This window comes from Hippocampus bargibanti, linkage group LG11 (genome assembly GCF_051943395.1).
Source record: "Hippocampus bargibanti isolate YZ-2025 linkage group LG11, ASM5194339v1, whole genome shotgun sequence".
Lineage (NCBI taxonomy): Eukaryota > Metazoa > Chordata > Actinopteri > Syngnathiformes > Syngnathidae > Hippocampus > Hippocampus bargibanti.
The window spans coordinates 5,978,747-6,005,448 of NC_142744.1; the positions used below are offsets into that span (position 1 = coordinate 5,978,747).

General features: G+C 40.3%; 1 long non-coding RNA gene across 1 annotated transcript; it reads right to left on the reverse strand.

The window, feature by feature from the left end:
- Positions 1-47: 47 nt before the first annotated feature.
- LOC148891290 (uncharacterized) lies at positions 48-19,513 on the reverse strand. Its single transcript, XR_016116532.1, has 3 exons — positions 19,391-19,513; positions 15,577-15,659; positions 48-3,252 (listed from the first exon to the last, which is right to left on the reverse strand). It is a non-coding gene; the product is annotated as an uncharacterized LOC148891290 (long non-coding RNA).
- Between the last annotated feature and the right edge of the window lie 7,189 nt (positions 19,514-26,702).

Here is a 26,702-nt window from a genome sequence, read left to right on the forward strand (position 1 = left end):
ACACGTACCATTACCGAAGTCATGAACAAATAAAAATACTCACAACGGGGAGTTGTAGGAGGGAGTTTATTTCAAAACAGGGGCACTTACACGGAATGACTTGTTTAAAAGAAAACGAGGGGTACTTTTTGTGTCACGACATGCCATAAAATTAACATATATTTTACTGTATTTAAACTTGTGATGTATAATGTTTAAAGGACAACCGACGTCTCCGGACAAGTTGTGTCCATAATTTATAAAATGGCTTCAAATGACGTCTACTGAGCATATTTTAATAAGATTTCACCGCAAATAGCTATATTTTACGTTTTAAGACTCGCGCTGAATATTCAGGTCATTCACGTCAATGTATTTTGCTATACATGTTTGGTCTGAGAACCGTGTTGCACCCAAAAGCTGCCAGAAGAGGGCATCCAAGCTCCATATAAGGAATTTATCAGCCTGTGGAAGCGGAGGTGGCCACTGGAGGTCGCCATTTTGTGCCTCTTTTTTGTTGGGTGAGAGATTTTCCCCCAATGTTGCCTCAAAATGGCACATATAATTCTTTAATCGATTGCAAACATGTATGCTTTCCTCTTCAGAACTATTTGAATCATATTCATAACTGGATGTGTAACAAGAAAGCATATTCTCCGAACCTGAAGCCATTGTTTTGATTCACAAGCAATGCAAGACGTCTTGGCGTGACGTCACGAACTGGGGGCGGGATTTTCTGAAAATGCCCAATTCGCAGCTCAATTTTTTTGCAGATTTTGGACACTAAGTCATTTTTATTGGTGTTTGACTAAAAATATCATACTGCGCGTTTTGGGTATTTTAGATGCTATAAAACGTTTTTCTGATGTCAGTTAAAAAACAAAAAAGTGACGTCGGTTGTCCTTTAAATAATGAGCTGAAATACTTTAAGAAACTCTAGTTTACTCGCAAACATACACCCACACCTAAAGGAAACCATGTCACGAAAGTCAAACGCACACAATGGGACATCCTCAATTGTCAAGTCCAAAATGACCCTGCTAAACGCTACACCGGAAAGCCTATCTTAACAAAGTCGACTAATTCTAGAGTTTATTTGTTCCCCCGGTCCATTACAGCTGACGTGAGACAGGCAGTTAGCATGGAACCGAGTGAATGCACTGTATAATTAGGCGAACAAAAAAGAGAGGGATGCAACATCTGAAGGAGAAGAGGCTCCAGATGATTACACATTCACTCCGCTTCCTTCCCCCTTGCTGCACACACAACCGCCAATTAAATGAGAGGTGGATGAGGACAAGCGAGCAAAGCCAGAAGTAAATCCGCGTCGCTATTTCTCCCGCTCCCTGAGACTCCCGGTTGAAGTGAAAAACAAGAAGGTTAATAAATCAAGAAATTACAGCCTTTCACATCCGGTTGGGTTGATTGTCCGAGACTGGAGTCAAGGCGGATCTGGGCCACAGTTGCACTCATTGTTCAGTGAGCTTTTCTACACAGTCCAACCCAGCGACAGCAATGAATGTTGATTGTGACCTTTTCGGTCGGGACTACAGGGTGACACTTGTGTGTGTGTGTGTGTGTGTGTGTGTGTGTGTGTGTGGTGCAAAAGGGGTCCATGCTCCAGGATTTGCATGCGCCCACTCGATTGCCCGTTATGGCCGCAGGGCATTCTTCGCTCTTTGCTGACGTTGTCGGGGCAAACCTCAGGGCACAGTCAACGGTCGATGGTTTCGATGCGATCCATACCAAACTCACCGACAGCGTTGAATGTTCTCCGAGGTAAGCGGGAAAGAGGGTGGAGGGGTCCCTGAACAGGATGTGGCTCCAACCACAGGGGAGAAGCGGGTTATGAGTCATTCACGCTTAAACAGGAATACAAACGAAGACGCTTGATTGCATTACAGTGTTCCCTCGAGACACTGAAGATTTTTCATCAACTGTTATTTTAAATGTGTTTTTACTATCTACAGTACAGTCGACATTTGTAGACTAAAGTTATACGTATCTGACCTTCTTCAAATTTCTATTCCTTCTCGTTCCCTCAAATCCACCTCCTCCCTCCACCTCTGTGTGCCCCCCCTCCCCCTGCCCGTCTCAGCACGATGGGTGACAGAGCTTTCAGCTGCTCTTTTGCCCCCAAACTCTGGAACTCACTTCCTCCCAACATTCAAAACATCGATTCTCGTCCCACTTTCAAGTCCCATCTCAAAACCCACCTATTTAAAATTGCATTTTCTGTGTAGCTCTCTCGCTTGTTTCTATTTATAATTGTATTTTATTTATTGTATTCTATTTGTGATTGTATTTTATTTATTATAGTACCTATGCTTGTCTGTGACTGTAAAGTGTCATTGAGAGCTTTGAAAGGCACTTAAAATGTAATGTATTATTATTATTATTATTATTATTATTATTATTATTATTATTATAAAGTTTGTGGTTTGGGTGAAAAGTTTAGTGTTTAAATATTCAACGTTTAATCGGCTTTTGTATTACGTGGCACTTTGACAGTAAACTTCGAATGCAACTTTTAAACCGCTTAACACAAGCGTTTTTTTTAACCGGTTATTTAAGGAACTGTGTAAGAAAGTGAGCTTTAACTTATTCACTGCCAGACGATGAGGAAAATGTGTCCACTCCAGTGCCATGGTTTTTGTCATTGTCATTTGAATTCCAGGACCCATAGAATATTGCATTTTAGGACTACATAAATGTCCATGCAGCGTAAGACTCTCTTCTTTCATAAGAAAAAAAAGTTAATTCCTAAATTATATGGGTCTGGAGTTATCGGAGCTTGAAATGGGGGTGGTTGTACAAAATATAGTTCAAACCATACATATTAATTTAGAGTGCTAGAGTACAGCTGAAGCTGGAACAAAGCACAAACATGGAAAAAAAGGGAAATGCTGCCCCTTGTGGAAGGGAAAAAAACTTAGCCAGAGATCTGGCCAGCGCTTTATCTGCTTCCAAGCCAGAAAAAAATCTCAAACAAATTCGGGAATGGCGCTCTATGTCATATTTTCAATTCTCGAATAAATTCGTGAATGGCAGTGAATGAGTTAAAAAAAAGGTGTTTCACATATGTGGGAGGGATAAAAACTATTTTACGGTCTCTTGTGTTGTGGATTTTCACCAAATTGCGGATGGATATGTATTGAAAGTATCCCTCATGATAAACTGGGGTTCACTGCATTGGATTACCACCATTTTACCAGCTGGATCGGACCTCTGTGAAGTCTCCATATTCATCTTCAGCGCAATCACGGATAATAACTGAAAAACACAAAAGAAACAAGTCTGTGTTTACTCTGAATTGTATACGTGTGTCACGATTTGCGTGGTGATGGAGGTAGACCCCCAAAAAGTAGGCAGGAGGGAGGAGCAGGGTGTATTTTAAAAAACTGCATTAAAATAAAGTCAGGAGGAACAAAATCTAAAACATTAAAGTAATCAGAGCAGAAAAGTCCAAAGTGTCAAACAAAACCACGAGTAAAAATTAGTGATGGGTCCAGGGACACCGATGCGTCGATGCATGCGCCGAACCTCCAGGGCGATTCCAAGAAAACCTCTAAGGAACATAAACATTTTAAAGAAGGACGATTGGTACTCTCTAAAAATTCTATTTATTATTGTATTGTGATACAAATAAGCCAGTGTCTTCTTGTGCCGGTCCGAAGCTCGGATAAATACAGAGGGTTGTGTCAGGAAGGGCATTCGACGTAAAAGCTTGGCCAAGACAAACATGAGAATCAAACCTCTGAAGATGGAGGACACTGATTTGCTGCGGCGACTCCTTGAAGGGAAAAGCCGAAAAGAAAAGATTGTACAGTATTGTGATAAAACCCTCAAATATTTTTTATAATATCCCATCAATCAGGCTCCACAAACAACCCGCACAAGCCATCTGTACACTTGATGCAAAAAGCTATCAACCCAGCTAAACAGAACACAATTGATGATGAACTAGATACAATTATCACAGAGAAAGCGCCTACAAGGGATTATCCCTCAAAATGGTGAAAGAAGAAGGCTATGTTCCTCATCAAGTGTTTAATGTTGATGAAACCGTCCACTCCCTTCCATCAAGCCCTCAACAAAGGTAAATAAAATTACTTTATTAAACAGTATCAGTTATTTCTTTAATTATAATACCTTAGCACATTTATTATAAAGTACATAACATAAGGTATATTTGGGGTAGTTTTAAGGCTTAGAAAATTAGAAATTAGAAAATTAGGTTTTAAGGGGACCTGGGAACGGATTATTCTCATTTTAATGGTTTCCTATGGGAAATTATTTTTTTGGGGATAGACACATTTCGCCTTACACACTCTGTCTGGGAACCAATTACGTTCGTAAGCCAAGGTATCACTGTATTGACATTTTCAAGGTTCTTCCAGAGACATCAACTGAGGAACAATGCCGCCATGTCCTGCTGGGTAGCCTGGCCTTTCATTCGCTGAGAGCTCCCATTGTCGCAAATGGGCTTTTGGTCTGAGGGGGAACAACTATCAGCTGTGTCACCCCATCGGCTGACGTCAGGGTGGCCAATGCGCATCTATGAACGTTTGTTACCCCCCTTTTTTTTTATCGGCTTATGCTGGTGATGTCAATGTGCGGGGGTGGCGGTGATAGGTGGCAAATGTCAGCCCACAGATCCAACGTGCTCTCTGCCCCACGGATGAGAAATGTATCATGTTATTGCAGCTATAATTCAGAAAGCCATAAAGGGAGAGACAGTTGGCTCTTTTACGCACACTCTATCCCCTTGTTAATATGACAAAGGAATACATTAGCCTTTAGGATGCTACATTTAGAGTAAATAAAACATTTTGTGTAAAACACTAACGGCTTGTCATGTGAAAGGTTTTGCCACCGGGCATGAAAGCGCTATTGTTTTTCTTTTTTAATATATTGGTGTGTGTTTAGAAAGGAGCGGGTTGATACAAAAACGTGACTATGTACTAATTTTCAATGAAAGAGCAATAAAAGAGCGTCCAGTGTTCATCTTCCAGAGATGATCCAGATCATTCAAGGGGTCTTTCAAGCAAGTCGTTCAAACTTGCAATCTATGCTAAGCCTACTGTGAAGAGTTCAAGAGAGATTGGGATGAAGGGGGTTCCTCATGGGTTGTTTGAGGTTAAAGAGTCTCTTGGGGTCAGTCTCAATGAGCTTGTTTCTGGACACCATTTCATGATCCAATGGCTTTGGTGAAAGAGAAAGTCTTGAAAGAAGAGTCTGGTGTGAAGACCTGCCCGGTGGAGCCTGTTGGAGCCCGTTGGAGCCTGCAACTGCCTTTCAAGACACATTGCAAACGTGCCCGTGAGTAATCAATTAAAACAAAGGATTAGTCAGATCTAAAGGCCGCTTCGAGCTCACACTATCCATCCATCCATCAGAATCAGAAAGCATTTTATAGTTCCACAAAGGAGAAATTTGCCATCCATCCATCCATCCATCCATCCATCCATCCATCCATCCATCCATCCCCACCCGTCCATCCATTCGTCCATCCATCCATCCATCCATCCATCCATCCATCCATCCATCCATCCATCCATCCATCCGTCCGTCCGTCCGTCCATCCATCCATCCATCCATCCATCCATCCATCCATCCGTCCGTCCGTCCATCCATCCATCCATCCGTCCATTCATTTGTTCGACCATCCATCCATCCGTCCATTCGTCCACCCCATCCATCTGTCATCTGTCCATCCATCCATCCACCCATCCATTCATCCGTCTATCCATCCATTCCATCCACCCTTCAATCCATCCATCCATCCATCTATCTAATTAACTAGGTTTCTGGCTAGCTAGCTAGCTAGTTAGCTATCTATACACCCCACACACACACATACCTCACACACACACACACACACACACACACACACACACACACACACACACACACACACACACACACACACACACACACACACACAAACACACACACACACACACACGCGCGCACGCACACACACACACACACACACACACACACACACACACACACACACAACGCACTTAAATGCTACATTGAAATGCCAGATAACTGCACCATATGGTGAGCAGGTGGGCCACTCTTGCAGCAACATAGCAAAGCACCATGTAACTTCCTCAAGTCATACTCTGTCTGTCAAGTGTGGCATCAGGAAACTTTCCTCTCATCCCCAGGCAAGCCACTCCAGGAAGAAAGTGTGTGGGAAGTGGCGTCAGCTGCTAGACAAAATAAAAAAAAGACTCTTTTTTTTTTGGGTTCCTAACAATAAGCGATCTTAGGAGCGCTTCCGCAGCCGGATAGGCTTTCATTTAGAACTTCTCCGTTCCTCGACCGGGAGGAGATTTTAAAATGGATGATAAAATTCAGGGGGATTAGAATCGTCTATCCAGCAAGAAATGAGGACACTAGTGAGAATTAGCCAAAATAAAACGATGGTAAGGACTGTGGGTGTGGAATCAAATGAATTGCAAGTCGGCAAATCCCTTTAAATCGATACAGTGGAAAAGAATTCGGATTGCAGCACTGCTTTGCTTTCAAAGTTGTCCTAATTTCAAAGATAGTTTTCCAACAGAAACATCGCAATGTTACATTTAGACACTCTAAATTTCTACACAAACTCATTCACTGCTAGACATGTGCAAAAATGTGTCCACTCCAGTGCCAGGGTTTTTGTCATTGTCACTCAAATTCCAGGACCCACAGTTTTAAGACTACATAAACATTCAATGCAGTGTTAGAAACCGTATACTCTCTTCTTTCATCAGAAAAAAAAAATCCTAAATTATATGGGTCTGGAGTTATATGACGTTAAAATGAGGGCGGGTGTCCAAAATACAATGCAATATATACATATTGGTTTACATAGCTGGAACAAAGCGCTAACACGTAAAAAAGGCCAATGCTGCCCCCTAGCGGAAGGGGAAAAAACATTGCCAGAGGCCATGGCCAGCGCTTTATCAGCACCCAAGCATGAAAAAAAAAACACAAAACCCAAACAAATTCGGGAATGGCGCTCCACGTTATATTTTCAATTCGTGAATAAATTTGCGAATGGCAGTGAATGAGTTGACCACTAAGTACTATTTGTGGTTGAACTATCCACTCTTATTTGCTTACAAAGTTGCTTATTTGGTGCCATCCTGTGGGCCCTTTGATGCCAAGAAGCGACAATATGCTAAAGTGACGGGAGTGTTTTCAACTAGACAAGCCAAATATCGTAGTTCTGCCGCATTTCCCAAATGAATGATATGAAACACAAAGGTGATCAATATCTGGAGTATTTTTGGAAAATCGAAAAATGCACTTCCTAAGAGTTGCGAGCCAGGGATGAGGGGGTGTGAAGGCGGAGGTACCCGTGGTTTGTCTCTGGGGTGGTCTAACCCAGGAGTGGGGTGTGGTTTGAATGTAACGGCATGTCCAGTATATACTGTACATTTACACTTGATGACTACCAGACCTCTGGATTGCCTCTTGGGGGGGTACCTCATACACATACAGCCCTCCATCTCCCTTTCAAAATGCCTACACATGTATATGCTTCACTATAAAGGCGGGACATTGACTAAATGCGTTGTGGTGGTGGCCCAGGAAAAATAGAAAATAAGATGACCTGAATATTCTCAGTATGTGCAGTAAATATAGTCTGTGTTTTTTTCCTTAAATCTATACAGACACTCCTCCACTTCCGAACATTCGAGTTATGAACAACGGTACATACCAACAGTTTTGTAGTAATATATGTACTATTCTCTCCAGTTGTACATGTACATATTTTTGTAGACTATATAGTTTTTTAAATGTTTATTTTTCAGTAAAAACCAATACAGGTTACTTATACAAGGCTTAAACATACTTATATAAGCCTTAAAAATACATTTCATACAAAATATAGCAGTGAAGCAACTTAGGAATTAATTCACCATACAAACGACTGTTCGGAATGTATCTCGTTCGTAAGACAAAGCTCCATGTAAGGAATTAATCAGCCGGTGGAAACGGGCTGATTAATTCCTTACACGGCTTTGTCGCCATGTTCTGCCTTTTTTGGGTGCGACATTTCCCTCCCCTGATGCCTCAAACTGACACGGAATAAATTCTTTAATCGATTGCAAACATGTATGCCATTGTTTTGATTCTCGAGCAAGGCAAGACGTCTTGCCGTGACACCACAAACATGGGGGCGGGACCTTCTGAAACTGGCCACTTCCGGTTTCAAATTGAAGTACTTTTTAGACACTTAAAGTAATTTTTATTGGTGTTTTGCATTTGACTAAAAACATACTGCGTGTTTTGGGTATTTTAGATGCTATAAAACGTTTTTTTCTGATGTCAGTTAGGAAACAAAAAAGTGACGTCGGTTGTCCTTTAAAAGAACATTAAAAAAGGGTAAAAATGGCAATAAATAGAAGAGGAAACATTGTAAGACAAGGTGTGGAGTGTGCTTAACAAGTGCAACGACACGAACCCAAAAACAAAGACGGCTCACTGGTGCCTTGGGTCTGATTGGCAGGGTGGGGTCACCGGGTGACCCCCGACCTTTTTAACCCCGGAGGAATGTTGTCGTGCTGGTGCGCGTATTGTTCCTGCTTCCCTGAGGAGACTCGGCCATGCATCAGATGGATGTGAACATAGACTGCTCCTGAGAGCTTCTTCTTGGAACCCTCCCATTAGAACCCCTGCAAAAAAACATCACTTTCTTCGCCATAATCCTCCATTTTCTGCTTCTCACCCCAAGATTTCGACAAACAGAAGTTATCAACAAGTCTGAATGTGGGATGTTGTTGTGCGTAGCGTGTGCACATGCGTTCAGAAAGGTCGCTGACCTTTTTTTTTTTTTAAAGCATCCAGAGCGCAGATAAAATACTTCAAGGCGCCACGGTGTGTTGCCAGAGGAAGTCGCCGGTGCGAAAGGGGGAGATTGACAAGACGAGAGAATCCGACAGACAATTACTTGACCAGGTATGTCTGCCCATCGAGGGTTGGTCAGAGGAAATGCAAGAATTTATGATGTCATAAAAAAGTGCCAGCAGAGAGGTGCCGGAGAACAGGTTGTCTCTGGAGCTGGAGCCATAAAAAGACTCCTGTGGTTTCCTTTCCCTCCCCCCCCCTGACGACCACATGAGATGATAACAGTCCGGCGAGCGCCAGTAGCTCAGTGCGGAGTGTATCATTCAACTGGGGGTGTGTGATCATGTAGGGCACAGGTGTCAAAGTCAAGGCCCGCGGGCCAAATCCGGCCCGCCACATCATTTTTTTCGGCCCGCGAAAGCAAATCAAACTTGTAAAATTCCATGATGATTGCTAAAATCTGAGCCAAAATTTGATATTTTTGGATGTCAACCACAATAAAAGTCATTATTCTTGACTTCAGATTTGAAAACGAGTTATTCATTAATTTGCTGTGTGCTCTATATGTAATATTTGAAGGGATTTAAACATTCTAATGGGTTCCCCAAATTCATAACGGCCCTCGAGAGGAAACCATAACTACAATGTGGCCCGCGGCAAAAAATGACTTTGACACCCCTGATGTAGGGCATGAATTGATGGGGACTCTTAAAGGACAACCGAAACCATTTTTTTCTTTCCTAACTGACATCAGAAAAACGTTTTATAGCATCTAAAATACCCAAAACAGGGCTGATATTTTAGTCAAATGCAAAACACCAATAAAAATGAGTTCAAGTGTCCCAAAACTACTTCAAAATGACCTCGGAGATGGCGAGTTTCAGAAGGTCCCGCCCCCTTGTTTGTGACGTCACGCCAGGACGTCTTACCTTGCTCGAGAATCAAAATAATGGCTTCAGATTCAGAGAACATGCTTTCTTGTTCCTCATCCAGTTACGAATATGATTCAAATAGTTCTGAAGAGGAAAGCATAAATGTTTGCAATCCATTAAAGAAGTCCTTCGTATAATTTTGAGGGATCTGGACTCCAATGTAGCACCCAGAAAATGCACAAGATGGTGCCCAAGCTCCGTTGGAAATGGGCTGATTTGTCTGCCAGGAATTTGTGTCAACTAGTATCAAATAGTAGTCTTGGTGCAACACAACGATTCACCATAGCGTTATGTATGTGTTTTCCTTCTAATTTCGCCATCAACACGAATCAAGGCGAAGTTTTCAGACCAAACAAAGTACCCAAAATGCATTGTGTGTCGCTTTCTCGGTCAGAGGCGTTCCTGACGTGACATCACGTCAGGACTCGTCACCAACTCGAAAACAAGACTTCCTGAATATTCAGCTTGAGTCTTAAAACGTAAAATATAGCTACATGCGGTGGAATCTTTGTAAAATACGCTCAGTAGAAGTAATTTGAAATGATTTTACAAATTATGGACACAAATTGTCCGGAGGCGTCCGTTGTCCTTTAACACTACTATCAAGTCTTCTCTCATCTATTGCAGTGTGAACTACAGTCCTATTAAACCTTCACTTCCCTTTCACCGATGTGCCCGCCTGAGTTCTGTAACTATGATTCCGGCAATATCCAATGGGGGGGGGGCAAGCATTCAAAACAGACACAGGATCTGCACCTGTAACAAAGCGCTTCACATAATTGTCAACATAAAGCAAAATAATAAACACAAAAGGAACATAAAAACATTGACAGTTGTGCAATCTTAACGACTTTCCCCAGGTACTCCATGATGTTTGAGTACAAGAAAAACACTTTATGCCATGATGAAAGAGGAAATGAAAGAGGAGAGGATGAAAACCTCCTTTTCACCAGTGGACAAGACAAGTGATAGTGGAATGTGAACGTCTGCTACAATCTAAGTTTTCGAAGCAAACACAAAGCTGTAGAATCCATTGACAAAAACAGATTGTCTCACATCTCCTGTCCCACGTAAATCCGCTTCAATTCCAAGCCGCGACAAATAAACGACAATTTTAAATAGTGAAATACTGGCATGAAAGGATCATTTCATTGAAGCATAAATGCTTAATTCGGTTTTATTTTTTGTCATAATATCAGTATAAAAAAGAAAAATGTGCTTGATAAATATTTTCTTTTTTTTCTGGTCTGTGTAGATTCTCAGTCATTTTGGTCATGGAAATCTGCGAACTTGAATTAAGGCAACCGGACTCTTGTTAACTCATTCACTGCCATTCCTGAATTTATTTGGGAATTGAAAATATGATGTGGCGCACCATTCCCGAATTTGTTCAGGTTTTGTTTTTTCTTGCAGGGGGTTGCCGATAAAGTCCTGGTCAGACCTCTGGCATTGTTATTTCCCTGCCACGAGGGGGCAGCATTTGCCTTTTGTACAGCTGCCCCCATTTTAAGCTCAGATAACTCCAGGCTCATATATCTAAGGTTTCTTACGCTGCATTGAATGTTTATGTAGTCCTATAACTCAATATTCTGTGGGTCGTGGAATTTGAGTAAAAATGACAAAAACTTTTCGCACATCGCCTGGCAGTGAATGAGTTAAGTTGTTATTTTCATTTTCAACCACTTATGCTATTCGTATAAAAATAGGAATTTGAGAGCCAAACACATCTGTCAATAAAGACAATAAAAGTGCAGGGTGACTTTGTGTTAAATTGTTTTTAAAATATTTTTTTAAACGACACCATCAATAACACTGTCTGCATTGATTACATTTTGTCTAATTAAGAAAGCAACAACTCAATCTTGTTTCAGGGCTAACGAAAACGTGATATGAATACACGTATTCCGAAAGTGATTGACATCCTACTCCGTATAAACATCGGTGCACTTTCTCCTCTGAATGGTTGTTAAAAAAAAGTTATTTGCGCTACATTCTCGCGAAGGAGGGCTCCCATTGTAAAAAGGGAGTGGCTGCACAGCCCCTTTTCCTTTCATCCCTCTATTGGAGGCATGCTGCCTTTGTCACCCTGGAGCGACTGAACAAGCAATCTCTGGGCTATGCTACACTGGTGAAATACCTGGGAACTACCATCGGACCAATGGGGGGGGGGGTAGTAGAAGGAGGAGGAGGAGGAAGAAGCGGGACCTAAGAGATGTGGAAGGGGGTGGGACGTAAGGTGTGAGTTTTACCCTCTGATATGGCGAGACTGGGCGGCTAGGAGGAAAACAAGCTGTTATTACATCTTCAGTAGGAAGAAGAAATGAAGAGCACCTGGAACCAAACAACTAGCATAAACAACAGATGATTTTGTACAAAAAAAATTAAGTAAGGTGTTTTTAGGGTGGAAAAAAGGGCTTTTTTTAGCGTGAAAAAAACGATAATGTATAGTAAGGCGTTTTTAGCCTGAAATAAACGACCATGTACAGCAAGCCACTTTTGCCGGAAAAAAAACAACCATGTATAGTCAGGCATTTTTAGCCCGAAAAAAACGACCAAGGCATTTTTGGAAAAAAACGACCAGTATAGTAAGGCGTTTTTTACCCGAAAAAAAAAACGACCAAGCCAATTTTTTGCTGAAAAAAAATGACCATGTATGGTAAAGCATTTTTACCCGAGAAAAAAAGACGATGTAAAATAAGGCGTTTTTGGCAGGCAAAAAAAAACAACCATGTATAGTAAAGCATTTTTATCAGAAAAAAACGCACCATGTATAGTAAGCCTTTTTAGCCGAAAAAACGACCATTTACAGTAAGGCGTTTTCAGCCGAAAAAAACCCGAACATGTTTAGTCAGGCGTTTTTTTTTCTGAAATAAAAAAAAAACGACCATTTATCGTAATCCATTTTTTGCCGAAAAAAAAAGATCATGTATATTTAGTAAGGCGTTTTTTACCCGAAAAAAAAACAACTTTGTATAGTAAGGCGCTTTTTGCCGAAAAAAAAAACCGACCATGTACAGTAAGGCGTTTTTAACTGAAAAAAAATTACCATGTATAGTAAGACATTTTTACCCCAAAAAAACCCACCATGTATAGTAAGGCGTTTTTAGCCGAAAAAAAACCCGACCATTTAAAGTAAGGCGTTTTTAGCCGAAAACAAACGACCATGTTTGGTAAGGTGTTTTTTTTTACCTGAAAAAAAAGTCAATTTTTAGTCAGGCTTTTTTTCTTGAAAAAAAAAAAAAATATATATATATATATATATATATATATATATATAAAAAAAAACGCCATGTATCGTAATCCAATATTTGACCAAAAAATGACCATGTATAGTAAGGCGTTTTTTTACCCGAAAAAAAAAACAACTTAGTATAGTAAGGCGTTTTTTGCCCAAAAAAACGACCATGTACAGTAAGGCATTTTAACTGAAAAAAACCTACCATGTATAGTAAGCTGTTTTTTTGCTGAAAAAAAATGACCATGTATGGTAAAAAAAAAAAAAACGACTATGTATAGTAAGGCGTTTTTGGCACGAAAAAAAACGACCATGTTTACCAGAATAGTAAGGCATTTTTACTGGAAAAAAACCACCGTGGTAAGGCGTTTTTTTACCTGAGAAAAATGACCTTGTATAGTAAGCCGTTTTTAGCATGAAAAAAAATGTCCATGTTTAGTCAGGTGTTTTTTTTCTGAAAAAAAATGTATAGTAAGGCGTTTTTAGAACGAAAAAAACGACCATGTATAGTAAGGCATCATTTTTTTTTTACCACCACCAACATATTCTTTTTTGTCTGTCATATGAAAAAAAGTAGAAAGTGCAAGGTTAAATTAGGATCCTGCCACCTCAGCCCCCCTCTAACCCTTCCACACACTTTCATGCCAACTCAGCAGTGCAGCTCCACTTCCTGTACACGAGGGACCGTATAGGGGGTGAAGTGGGTTTAAATCCTCCCCCAAAGCCACCGCAGCCAAGCACGATGTAAAGCTTTCCATTTCCAGTCTGCGCGCAGGCAGTCTGGGCAGACAGACTTCTCTGTCACACCTCATAAAGCAGAGCTCAAGCAGCAGGCTTGTTTGAACCCGGAGGGCAAAGAGGTGGGGGGAGGGGAATGGCTGAGGGGTTAGATAAGGCAGAATAAGGCCCGCAAAAAAAAAAGGAAGGAAATATTGAGATGTCCAAGCTTCCACGTTGCACCCAGGCAAATTGGAAGTTTCCTGCATTGGGGCTTTAAAGGACAACCGACGCCTCCGGACAAGTTGTGTCCATAATTTGTAAAATCACTTCAAATGACTTCTACTGAGCATATTTTACAAAGATTCCACAGCATATAGCTATATTTTACGTTTTAAGACTCGTGCTGAATATTCAGGAAGTCTTGTATTGGAGTAGATGACGATGCCTAACGTAACGTCACGTCTGGAACGCCCCTGACGAGAAAGCGACACACAATGCATTTTGGGTACTTTGTTTGGTCTGAAAACTTCGCCTTGATTCGTGTTGATGGTGAAATTAGAAGGAAAAAACAAATAACGCGATGGTGAATCATTGTGTGTTGCACCAAGACTACTATTTGATACTAGTTGACACAAATTCCCAGTAGACAAATCAGCCCATTTCCAACGGAGCTTGGGCGCCATCTTGTGCATTTTCTGGGACGCTACATTGCTGTCATTGACGGCTCGAATTGATATGGGAGGACTTCATTAATCGATTGCAAACATGTATGCTTTCCTCTTCAGAACTATTTGAATCATATTCATAACTGGATGAGTAACAAGAAAGCATCTTCTCCGAATCTGAAGCCATTGTTTTGATTTTCGAGCAAGGCAAGACGTCCTTGCGTGACGTCACGAACAAGGGGGCGGGACAAACTGGGGTTTTGATTCGGGAGCCTTTGTGAAAGTATCTGAAACTTTTTTCTCCCCCCTAATTTCAAGTCATTTTGAAGTAGTTTTGGGACACTTTAATGTGTTTTGCATTTGACTAAAAATATCACCCTGCGTGTTTTGGGTGCTTTAGATGCTATAAAACGTTTTTCTGATGTCAGTTAGGAAATAAAAAAATGTTGTCGGTTGTCCTTTAATGTGTCCCCAATGTCGAATTGTGAACGAAGAGCCATCCGTTTATTTTCAACCAGTCCACAAAGAATGCTTGTCATTTCCTGGCGTTCCTCACTTCCATATGAAACCCCCCAGCCCCCCTTTCTCCCCTTGAGGAACAATGGGAAAGATTCCAAAATTTCCATGGGGAGTTTCTTGCGTGACCGCATAATAGCGAGCGTGTTGGGACGGGACCCGAGAGTGCCCCGCCTCTGCGTGGACAAAGTTACCCCCCTACGCCCCCTCACCTCGCCGCGCCATGATTAAAGTGGTTGCGGCATCTCGTAAATGACCTGGGAATGTCGAGGAGTTTTATTGGGCAGGGACGAAGACCGAAACCGAGAGCAGATGTTCTAAGTTGAACGGGTTTCGGGGCACAATCCCGACCGATTGATCTCGGAGTGGCGGGGAAAAAACGACACACTCACGGTTTCTTCATTAAGCAAAAGCAGCGGCGGTTCAAATGTCAAACGACGTTAGGACATTGAAAGCCACCTGGCTTGACCTTGGTAGATTTTAGCCTGTGGCTAGACATAAGGTCGGAGGTCAGCCACTCATCTCTTTGGGCAGTATGCCATGACGCCTAAGGCGGGGCAGGCGGGGGGGGGGAGTGGGTCTCCATTACCTCACTTTTCCATTTACACAGGGAAGCACTAAACGCACATATGGACACGGATTGGTATGAACTTGTTGACCGTCTGACATCATTTACCTGTGAGGGCCCTTTGCGCCATCCAAGTGGTCTGTGGGAACAGTGCCCCGGGCATGCCTGCACTTTGGGGTCCATGGAAGAATCTGGTATGGGGGGGGGGGAGAAAAAAGAAAGAAAAATACATGTTTCACTTTAGGTTCATGCACCCCAATAGCCATTTTTGCTGCTGTATTTCAGTTCATCATTCCAACATCTTCTATCTTGCTTAACGTCACATCTAACTGAGTGGCAAAGGTTTGCAAATGTGTGCGTACCTAGCGAATGCAGTTTTATTAATTCACCTACTTATTTATGTATTTATATTTTTATATTAATTTTTAATATAATTGTTTTTATAATTTATTTATTTATTTATTTATTCATCTATTTACTTAGATTTTCATTTTCATTTATTTATTTATTTATTTATTTCTTTATTTATTTATTTTTGTTTGAGTCTGAGTTTTATTTTCATATATTTATTTCTGTATGTATTTATTTATTTTTTTATGTGTGTATTTGTTTATTTATATGCATTTATTTTGATTTTTGTTTTCATTTATTTATTTATTCATGTATTTATCCATATATCTATTTATTTTGATTTTCATTTATTTATTTATCAATTTACTAATTTATTATTTTATTTGTATTTTTATTTTGAGTTTTATTTTCATTTTTTAATTTATGTATTTATTTATATGTGTATTTATTTTGTTTTATTTTTTAAATTTTCATGTATGTATGTATGTATGTATGTGTGTATGAATGTGTGTATGTGTGTATTTATTTATTTATTTATTTATCAATGTATTATAATTATTTATTTTCATGTATTTATTTATCGATTTACTTACTTATGTATTTTTATTTTTATTTTCTTTGTATTTGTATTTTTAGTTGTAGTTTTATTTTTAATTTTAAATTTTATTTATTAATTTATGTATTTATTTATTTATTTATTTATTTATTTATTTATTTTCATCCGGGTTCGTTCAAGCTTGCAAAGACAAACAATCAGCAAAAATAATTTTCACACGCATTTGGCGGGCTGGAAGGAGGTCATTTGCAGCCCTGTGTATCGTATTTTTGTGACGGTGATAAAGGCAACTGTATATCTCTGCCAGTTGAGAGTTCAGATATAATTCATTTAAGTTTTGGTGCTTGAGAAGACCAAAGGAAAGGGGGTCGCGGGTGGTGTGGTGGTGTGGAGGAAATCCTATTTTTCTTCCTTCTCATGCATGTAATCAATCGTTGATTGCAGCAGGAAGTGGATCTGCTGGGAATCATGTGATGAGACTCCCTGATGAAAACAACATTAACTTTTTGCGAGGCGAAGCGGCAGGAAAGTTGTGGAAACAACGGCGGTGGCGGCGGCTTGCGCTTCACAGCCTCTCAGCTGGATGAAACTCCTCACACGTGATAATGGGCTACACGGGAGTTAGCATCATTGCTGCAGTGGGTGGGGACAGGATGCGCCGGCATCCACCCGTGACCCCAAACTGTATTAAAACAGATGTGCGCCAGGACATCCGCTTTGCTCTTGCAGGGGTCTATTCCGTGTCTATTTACAGTGAAGCCCTCAAAGTCGAACTGCCATAAGGGCAGGAAAAAAAATTCTCATGAATCATTTTCTTACGTTGGAACGATTACCATGCTCAGCAAGCATCTAAGATAACTTTATTGAGCCAAGTCACATGACCAAAAAGTGGCTAAAAGTACACGTGTGGATGCTGTCAATGTATGTTGTCAGCATAGATAGATCGACAAATATGTATTATTTGCCGTGAATGAAAAATAAATTTTCAGAGCTATTTATTGAAACCGGATGGTGGAATCTATACATCCTTTTTCGAGAAGGAGTACGATGACACAAGCAAACGAGGAAATGAACTTCAACATAGTTCAACGTTCTCCATCAATACAATACAATACAATACAATACAATACAATACAATACAATACAATACAATACAACATTTTCTTTTTGTACATACAATACTTTTTTCTTTGCTTGTTTTGTTTTTTTCTTTTCGACCCCCCTTTCAATTTTGCTGCTGTAGATTGCAAATTTCCCCATTGTGGGACTATTAAAAGCTTTCTGAATCTGATTCTGAATACAATATAAATACATATTGATTTACATAGCACTTTAACAACAACTGAATCTGAACGATTCGATCAATAAAAGCAAAAAAAAAAAAAAAAAAAAACAACATAACATTTAGTTTTATAAAATTGTTCCAAGTGTAAATGAGTGAGTCATATTTTATATTAAACAGTTCGTAACTTCTCTTTGGGCAAATTATGACTCCAACGAGTCAATGCATGTTTAGGAGGAGAGAACATAATAATAATAATAATTGACAACATTATTTCTTTGGTTAAAAAATCATTTTGAGATGAGAATTTAGAAATCAACTAGTGTGTTGGACTTCATAGTTCGATAGCTGTCCATGTTGACAGCTTCAGATGTTGTTAAAGCGCTATACAAATCAATATGTATTGTATTGTATTGTATTGTATTGTATTGTATTGTATTATTGTATTGTATTGTAATTAACCAGGTTTTGTGTTCCCGGCACTCTGTGTGTGGATAGACATACTCGAACATAAAGAGAAAAAAAAAGCATTTTCTCAGTAAAAGCCAACACATCGTGTCGTTTCATTAAATCATGCTGTGTTCAATGCACTGTTTAATGCAATGCTGCACTAAGCGTGTAGACTGTAGACCTACTATATTCCAGATGGCAAGGAGAATTTATGGACATTGCCTCATTAACTGTAATGCATATTAGGGCTGAGAGACAAGGCCATATAAAAAAAAGGGGGGCGAAGTCGTGTTGCTGATGATGGCAAGTTAAGGAATATGTGGACGCCCCTGTTAGAAAAATGGCAGTCAAACTATTTCAGTCTTTTCAGATGCGCAAATGCACTTTTTTCTTGTCTATTTTTTCTCCCCCAAAGACACTACTGCATTATTGTAGGATGCAATTCACCCCCTGGTTAATATTTGTGAACATTTTGAAAACAGTCGTAGTATTCTTACAGGGTTGTAGCGAGACACACCGTGCGCCATGGTGTGGTCATAGACGGGTGGTGGCTCTGAACGATTGTTGTCTGCTGTTCAGGTCTCTCTCTCTCTCTCTCTCTCTCTCTCTCTCTCTCTCTCTCTCTCTCTCTCTCTCTCTCTCTCTCTCTCTCTCTCTCTCTCTCTCTCTCTCTCTCTCTCTCTCTCTCTCTCTCTCTCTCTCTCTCTCTCTCTCTCTCTCTCTCTCTCTCTCTCCCTCCCTCCATCTATCTTTGCGTGTGTGAGAATTTTTTTCCCTCTTCATCTCAGAGTAGTGCTGCTGTTATGCCGATACAATGACAGATGGTCCGCACAAAGCCGGCTTGCATTGTTCAAGCCGAAAAATAATAGCCCCCATTGATCAGCCGTTAGCGCACTTTGACACCCGGAGGGAGTAAAAATGACTCAAAGTTCGAAAAAAAAACTTTACACGCCTACATCTCTTCCTTAACATGCACCACGCGTGGATGGCTTCTCCGGAAGCATCCGACAAGTTACAGCGTGGCTTATTAAATGTCTAGTTATTAAATGATAGTTTTCACACAGTCGGTCATGAGATCGCTCTTACTATGCAATACCGCATAGTGTATATGTATTGTTCTTTACACATCTTCTGATGTTTCTATAATAATAATAATAATAATAATAATAATAATAATAATAATAATAATAATAATAATAATAATAATAGACTCACACGTCACATTCCACTATTTAACCACAACCCCATTTTCCGTATTCCAACGATCACGTGCACATACTCACGCCGTCAAATCGTCCAATCGAGCACCATTTCCTCCACGTTCCACGAGTGACTATTGTCACCCACTTCTTCGTCCGTGAACTCCCAACCGAATGAGCGCCGGTGCCCGAAATCCACGCATGACGTCTACTTCGGCAGCCCAAGAAAGAGGGGAGGGCGTCCGGTTGGCACGGATGACTAGCAAGGAAGCCGATTGGTTGGCGCGGATATCGCTTGACAAGATCCGCGCTTTCCATTGGATAGGCGCAGTCATGGGAGGCGGGGTTACCCTTCTGTATTATTCAGGAGAAATGCGGGTGGGGACAGGGGAGAGAAGGAGGACACTCGGTTATCGCGCTCGTGTATGTGCAGACAATGGCTCGCCTTTCATACACGTTCACACAAATAAAAGCATAACACATAGCTTGTATATAATTATTCTTTCATATGTGAATCTAATATATGTTCTTCATTCTGGAAACAAGTCATAAAAACTAGCAAAACAAAATGAAATGCCCTTTTAAAAAAAGCATGATGGACCCCCCTCTCTAGCACATATGAATAAATGAAAAGAGCCACACATAAAGCATTAAAATATAAAGTGTGTGTGGCTGTTATGATGCTTGAAGTGCAGAATTGTGCGCACAGTAGTAAGAGAGGAAATGGTGCATGGCTAATTCTCTTCTTCAGATCCACTGCTGAGGGAAAAGCTCTGAGTTTTTTTTTTCATATTCCGCTTTGCACTTCAGTGCTGAAGCTGTATGAGGGTATGCAGACCGAGGACTGTCCATTTAAGGAACTTAAACTTTCGTTTGTAATGCTGTGAATTAACAGCTCCATCTATCTACGGTTGAGGGGCGATTACAGTTCTGTCACCTTTAACCTTCAGGCCTCATGAAGCAGCACAAAGCGGCTACGTGTGAGGAGACATCCCATCTTTTTTGACTTGTCGCCATGGTGATGGAAGCCATCTATGCAAACATCACCTGTGTTAAACCTTTTGGGCAAGGAAGCACGTGGAAGCTGACCCCGATGAGTGCAATAAGGCCGTCTTTGGGGGGGGGGTGCTCAAAAGGTAAAAGGGTCTTAAGAAAAAGGGCGTATCATTTGAGGATTGTGTGGATTTGACAGACAATTTGCATAACGGGTGGGAATGAAGCACTTAGATCTATGGCAACTAGATATTTTTTTCCCCACAGCCGTCTATTTTCAAACATCCAAAGGAGAGGAAAAGCCTTTCAAGCTCTTTTGCTCTCAATATTCTTATTTTAGTCACAGTCTTCATAAAAAAAGTTGTGCACAAATTCCACATTTTAATCAAGCTCGTGTTGTCCTTCAATTTACAGGTAATAATTGATGACATCAGCACACTTTACTAGACATTACCTCATACAATATCGCAGGAAAATATATACAGTAAAGTCTCGTTATATCGATAGTACTGCTTATTACGATACTATTTCTATGAACTCAAGGAGAAAATTACATGCCCGCAGGATCGGATATATCGATAGTCCGGTTATATCGATATTTTTTCCGACTACTGAGAATATCGATATAACGAGACTTTACTGTATATATATTTGCAAGGTGGTAGTTGCCCCCCCCCCCCCAAAAAAAAACAGCAGACAGGAGGGAGGAGCATAGTGTATTTGACAAATCGTGTTAAATAGAGTAAACAGGAATGAAATCAAAAACAAGGTCATCAGTAAAAAGTCCAAAGTAACAAACAAAACCATGACTTAAAAAAAGGAAACCTGACAAGACAAAACAAACCTGACAGCGTGAAACAAACAATGACCCAACACTGAGTGGTCGTGTTGGTAGTCCTTTTATACTCCACTAATGAAACAGGTGGAAAATCAGTGCACAACAAATAGTCCGGTGCGCCTTATACAGTGAGACCTCATCTTACAAACACCTCAACTTACAAACTTTTTGTCTTACAAACGTCAAATTTATGAAAATTAAACGTTATAATAAGCACTATTTTCATGATACACACCCACCACGGCTGGCGGAGTGATCTTCGGCGGAAGCACACGACCGAACAGCACCAGAGGTTAAGTTACCAACAGTCCTTATGGAAGGTGACTCTCCTTCCATAAGCCATCAACGACCATCAAAAAGGTAAATAAAACGTTATTTTACAGCACAGTTTATTTCTTTAATTACATTCGTCATGTAATGCGCCTCTCTTTCCAAACAGCAATTCACTTTGACCTTCGACCTCCAACGCCATTCCATCAAGCCATAAATGACCATCACAAATGTAAATAAAGTGACTTTATGATACAATGCAGTGTATTTCTTTCATTACAATACAACAGCACATTTATTATACATAGAATAAGGTATGTTGTGTGTAGTGTTAAGGCTTATTTAGTTGAAAAGTATATTTTATGGAAACCCGGGAATGGATTATTCCCATTTTAATGGTTTCCTATATCGGAATTTTTTTTGAGATACACACTTTTCGCCTTACACACTCTGTTTGGGAACCAATTAAGTTCGTAAGTTGAGGTCTCACTGTATATAGAAAAAGTTTGAAAAGACAGCATTCATTGGGGGTGCGCCTTACACTCCAGTTCGCCTTATACACTGGAAAATATGGTATGTTAGAGATGACAGTAGCCTCTAATCGCTCATTCATTGCCATTCCTGAATTTATTCGGGAATTGAAAATATGACATAGAGCGCCATTCCCAAATTAGTTTATTTTTTTTTCATGCTTAGATGCCGATAAAGCGCTGGCCAGACATCAGGCAATGTTTTTTCCCCTTTCCACAAGGGGGCAGAATTTCCCTTTTTTTCCATGTTAGCACTTAATTCCACCTTGAGACATCCGATAATAGGACCTTTGCTAAATAAGATCACAAGGGGGCAAAGTATTCACTTTTCGGCCTGATTATGAAGTTGCGTGCAAAGCATCTTAACAATATGAAAGTCACATCGTGCGGTTGAATGTAGCTTCCTCAGTAAAAAAAAAAAAAGTCTGATTTTCCTCTTTTTGTTTCCATTCGGTACCCATTCAATCAGCGTAACAATCGCCAAGGAGACGAAAGGGTCAGTCAATCAAGGATAATTGTAAGTGCCATCATTTCATCACCTATTTCCCAAAGGCTCATTAGAATGTGAAAAATATTTTTTTCCACCCCCCCCCCCCCAAAATTATTCAAGGTGATTTTTATTATTATTATTCATCCATCCATTTTCCATACCCACGCGGGCCCAGGGAAAGCATGCAAACTCCACACAGGGAGGCCGGAGCGGGACGCGAACCGGCAACCTCTGCTCACCACTCGACTACCGGGCAGCCATTATTATTATTATTATTATTATTATTATTATTATTATTATTATTATTATTATTATTATTATTATTATTATTATTATTATTATTATCTTCTTCTTGTTCTTCTTGTTCTTCTTGTTCTTCTTGTTGTCATTGTTCTTCTTGTTCTTCTTGTTCTTGTTCTTCTTGTTCTTTTTGTTCTTCTTGTTCTTCTTGTTCTTGTTCTTCTTGTCGTTGTTCTTGTCCTTCTTGTTCTTCTTGTTCTTGTTCTTCTTGTTCTCCTTGTCGTTTTTCTTGTCCTTCTTGTTCTTCTTGTTCTTCTTGTTCTTGTTCTTCTTGTTCTTCTTGTTTGTCTTGTTTTTATTGTTCTTGTTCTTGTTCTTCTTGTTCTTGTTCTTGTTCTTGTTCTTGTTCTTGTTCTTGTTCTTCTTGTCCTTGTCCTTCTTGTTCTTCTTGTTCTTCTTGTTGTTGTCATTTTTCTTCTTGTTGTTCTTGTTCTTCTTCTTCTTCTTCTTCTTCTTCTTCTTCTTATTATTATTATTATTATTATTATTATTATTATTATTATTATTATTATCAGTGTCTGAAACTTATGACAAAAAGTTAGAGTTATCTAGGTGGCTAGCTATCTAGCCTGCTATCTGTTGGCTATCTATTACCTATCTACTAGCTGACTAGCTAGCTTTCTATCTATTAACTTCCCGGTTGAGTGAACGCTGGCGAGTGTGGCTACCGCTGCTCAACCACAGAAAAACCTATCCTGTGACTGTAAAGTAACCTTGAGAGTTTTGAAAGGCGCTTATAAATGAAATGTATTACAGTATTATATGATGCAGTGAGTGAATTTCTAATGAAATCATGCTATTTATATTCACAATACTGAGTCAAACAGAAATACAGATCCACCATTTCGTGAGTGAATTATATTTTGGGCAAACGGCCATGTGCATGTTTAACACTGAACGGACTAATATTGTGTGTATCTCCTCTCACAAGCAATTACATGCGACAGCGTGCGTGCCCAACTCAATACTAACAGAAATGTCCAACATGCCACTTCCTGACCAACTTATCAAGTGTTGGTTTAAACACGCTGTGCCTTAGAAGACTGACATCTCCAGCTGAGCCAGTAATGAGCTGTCAGACATGCTGTCATCCGCAGTAGAATGTGCAAGGAGATACTCAACATTTATGCAAATTATCAGTGGAGGGAGTGAAAAAAAAAAAACGGTTTTAAGAAATAGCTCCATATGTATTTTGTGGAAATCCTCATCAGAGTTATGATTTGTTGATGAATACTACTTAACCACTGACAGAAAGTATATTGGTATTGCAGCCAATAAAGTTTATTATTGACTTCAAGATGATGGTTTGCAGCTTTTGTATGAATATGTTTACACAGGAATAGTAGGGGGCGTTGGTACAAGACACACAAGAATTGCCTGTTCATGTATGTCCAGCATTGATGACCACGGCGGACGAAAAATAGGCATCTAATTTTTGGCTTAGCCACAATGCACTAAATCTCTTTGCATGCAAGTTTTTGTAAAATGTCACCTCTCATTACTCTCTATTGCCTATTAACTCATTCACTGCCAGAGGTGCAAAAATGTGTCCACTCCAGTGCCAGGGTTTTTGTCATTTTCACTCGAATTCCAGGACCCACAGAATATTGAGTTTTAGGATTAGATAAACACTCAATGCAGTATAAGAAACCTTAGACTCTCTTATTTCATCAGAAAAAAAGAGTTAATTACTAAATTATATGGGTCTGGAGTAATATGAGCTTGAAACGAGGACGGCTGTCCAAAATACAATGCAATACATATATATTGGTTTATATTGCGCTTTAACAACAGCTGAAGTTGGAACAAAGGGAAATGCTGCCCCCTTGTGGAAGGGAAAACATTGCCTGATGTCTGGCCAACGCTTTATTGGCACTCAAGCAGGAAAAACTAAAACTTCAACAAATTCGGGAATGGCGCTCGATGTTATATTTTCAATTCTCGAATAATATTTCTTTAACTCATTCACTGCCCTTCACAAAGTTATTCGAGAATTGAAAATATGAAATAGAGCACCATTCCCGATTTTTTTTCTTGTTTGGGTGCTGATAAAGCGCTGGCCATGGCCTCTGGCAATTTTTTCCCCTTCAACAAGGGGGCAGCATTTTTCTTTTTTCCAGCTTCAGCTCTTGTTAAAGTGCAATATCAACCAATATGTATGTATTGCATCGTATTTTGGACAGCCACCCTCATTTCGAGCTCAGATAATTTCGAAATTTACTATTTTTTACTGATGAAAAAAGAGTTTAAGGTCTGTAACGCGGCATTGAGTGTTTATGTAGTCCTAAAACTCAATATTCTGTAGGTCCTGGAATTCGAGTGACAATGACAAAAACCCTGGCACTGGAGTGGACACATTTTTGCACATTGTATGGCCGTGAATGCGTTAATAACTTCACAAAGTAAACTGAGATATCAACATGATCAATGGTTTCCAATTTCTTGTGCCGTCATCTAAGGATGCAATATGGCTTCCAAATGTTTTTATGTTTACTCGATGGTCCAGAAAATCTTCATATCGTTGTAAATTGACTCATTCTCCTAATTGCAAACCGCAGTGTGAGCTCCTTATCAACAACGCGGTACGCGGTTCACCAATGCCACACCACCAACTAGTCCTCCATCCAATTCCGCCACCTCGCCAACCTCCCGTTGGGTCTCATTTTCGCTGGATGCCAGAAGCAAAAAGCTTCTATCTGAATTAATCAGTGAAATTCTCATGCAACGCTTCCCTTTCGGGATGAGGCCTATCACAGAGGGAGCCGCAGCCAGTGCTGTTGGTGAAGCTGTTTTGATTACTTGAATACACTATCAGCTTTGGAGTCACCGCAGATGTCTGCTAATTGTGGTGATTATGGTGAACGGAAGGGGGTAGGAATATGCAATGGATTTCACATTGCTTTCATGCCTGACATCCTTTGGTTGGAAGCATCTGCGATACAACCAGAGCCTCCTCAGTGTTTGGAGATGGACAAAAGCGACAAAAGGAAATGGGCATGAGATTCTGGGATGGGCATCCATTTGAAATGCCAAGTGCAGCCAGATTGGGACCATTCATTTTTCTAGTTTTTATTCATCGAAGAAACACTATTGAGCATGTCTTTTGTACAACTGGATGGACATCTCAATAGCTTCATCACCATTTTCATACTTTGGCCAGAATTACAAGGGGAATCTGTGACAAAACTGCTGCAGAAGGGCTAATAAATAACACCGGATTCATCATACAGGATTTGAGCAGAAACGGTGGCGTAATGGACAGTTAGGACGGCGGGAAAAAAATGATTGGCAACACCATACCCACTCTCGAGGACTTGCACACTGCAAGAATCAAAACAAGGGCGCCGAAAATCCTACTGGACCTTCCGCACCCTGCCCACCACCTTTTTGCAGCGACTCCCCTCAGGCAGTCGCTACCAATCCATGCGCAGCAAATCCAGCAGACATTTAAACAGCAGCCTCCTCCGTCGACATCAAATCTCTAAACAGTCACCCAAATATAACTGTATAGTGCCTCTTTGCATTATTTTATGATGATACTAGTGCAGCGTGTTCCACAGGAGACACATTTCTTGTGTGTTCTATATAATTGGCCAATAAAGAAATACAATGCTCATGGTCAAAATGCTGTTGAAATCTCTTAACCAGTTAAAACGATCCAATTCTTCCATGCAAGTTTTTTTTCCTTTCCACACATGTTCAGCGTTATCCTGTGATAGTTGGGATTCTGAACTGGAACAAATCATACGTTCAGTCATACATTTAGCATATTCATTGAGTGACGCATCGGGATAGTCTGTGTGCTGGGATTGCGAGGCAAGACTTGGCTAATTCCTCTGGGGGGCAAGTGCTCTTCCTGTCAACCTGATCAAAGCCCGCCTCTTGATAAGAGCATAAACTGCTCCGTGCCCCATCGCCGTCAATGTCTGTGCATGCGTGCAAATTTGTCTGTGCGAATGTGTGTGTATGTATGTG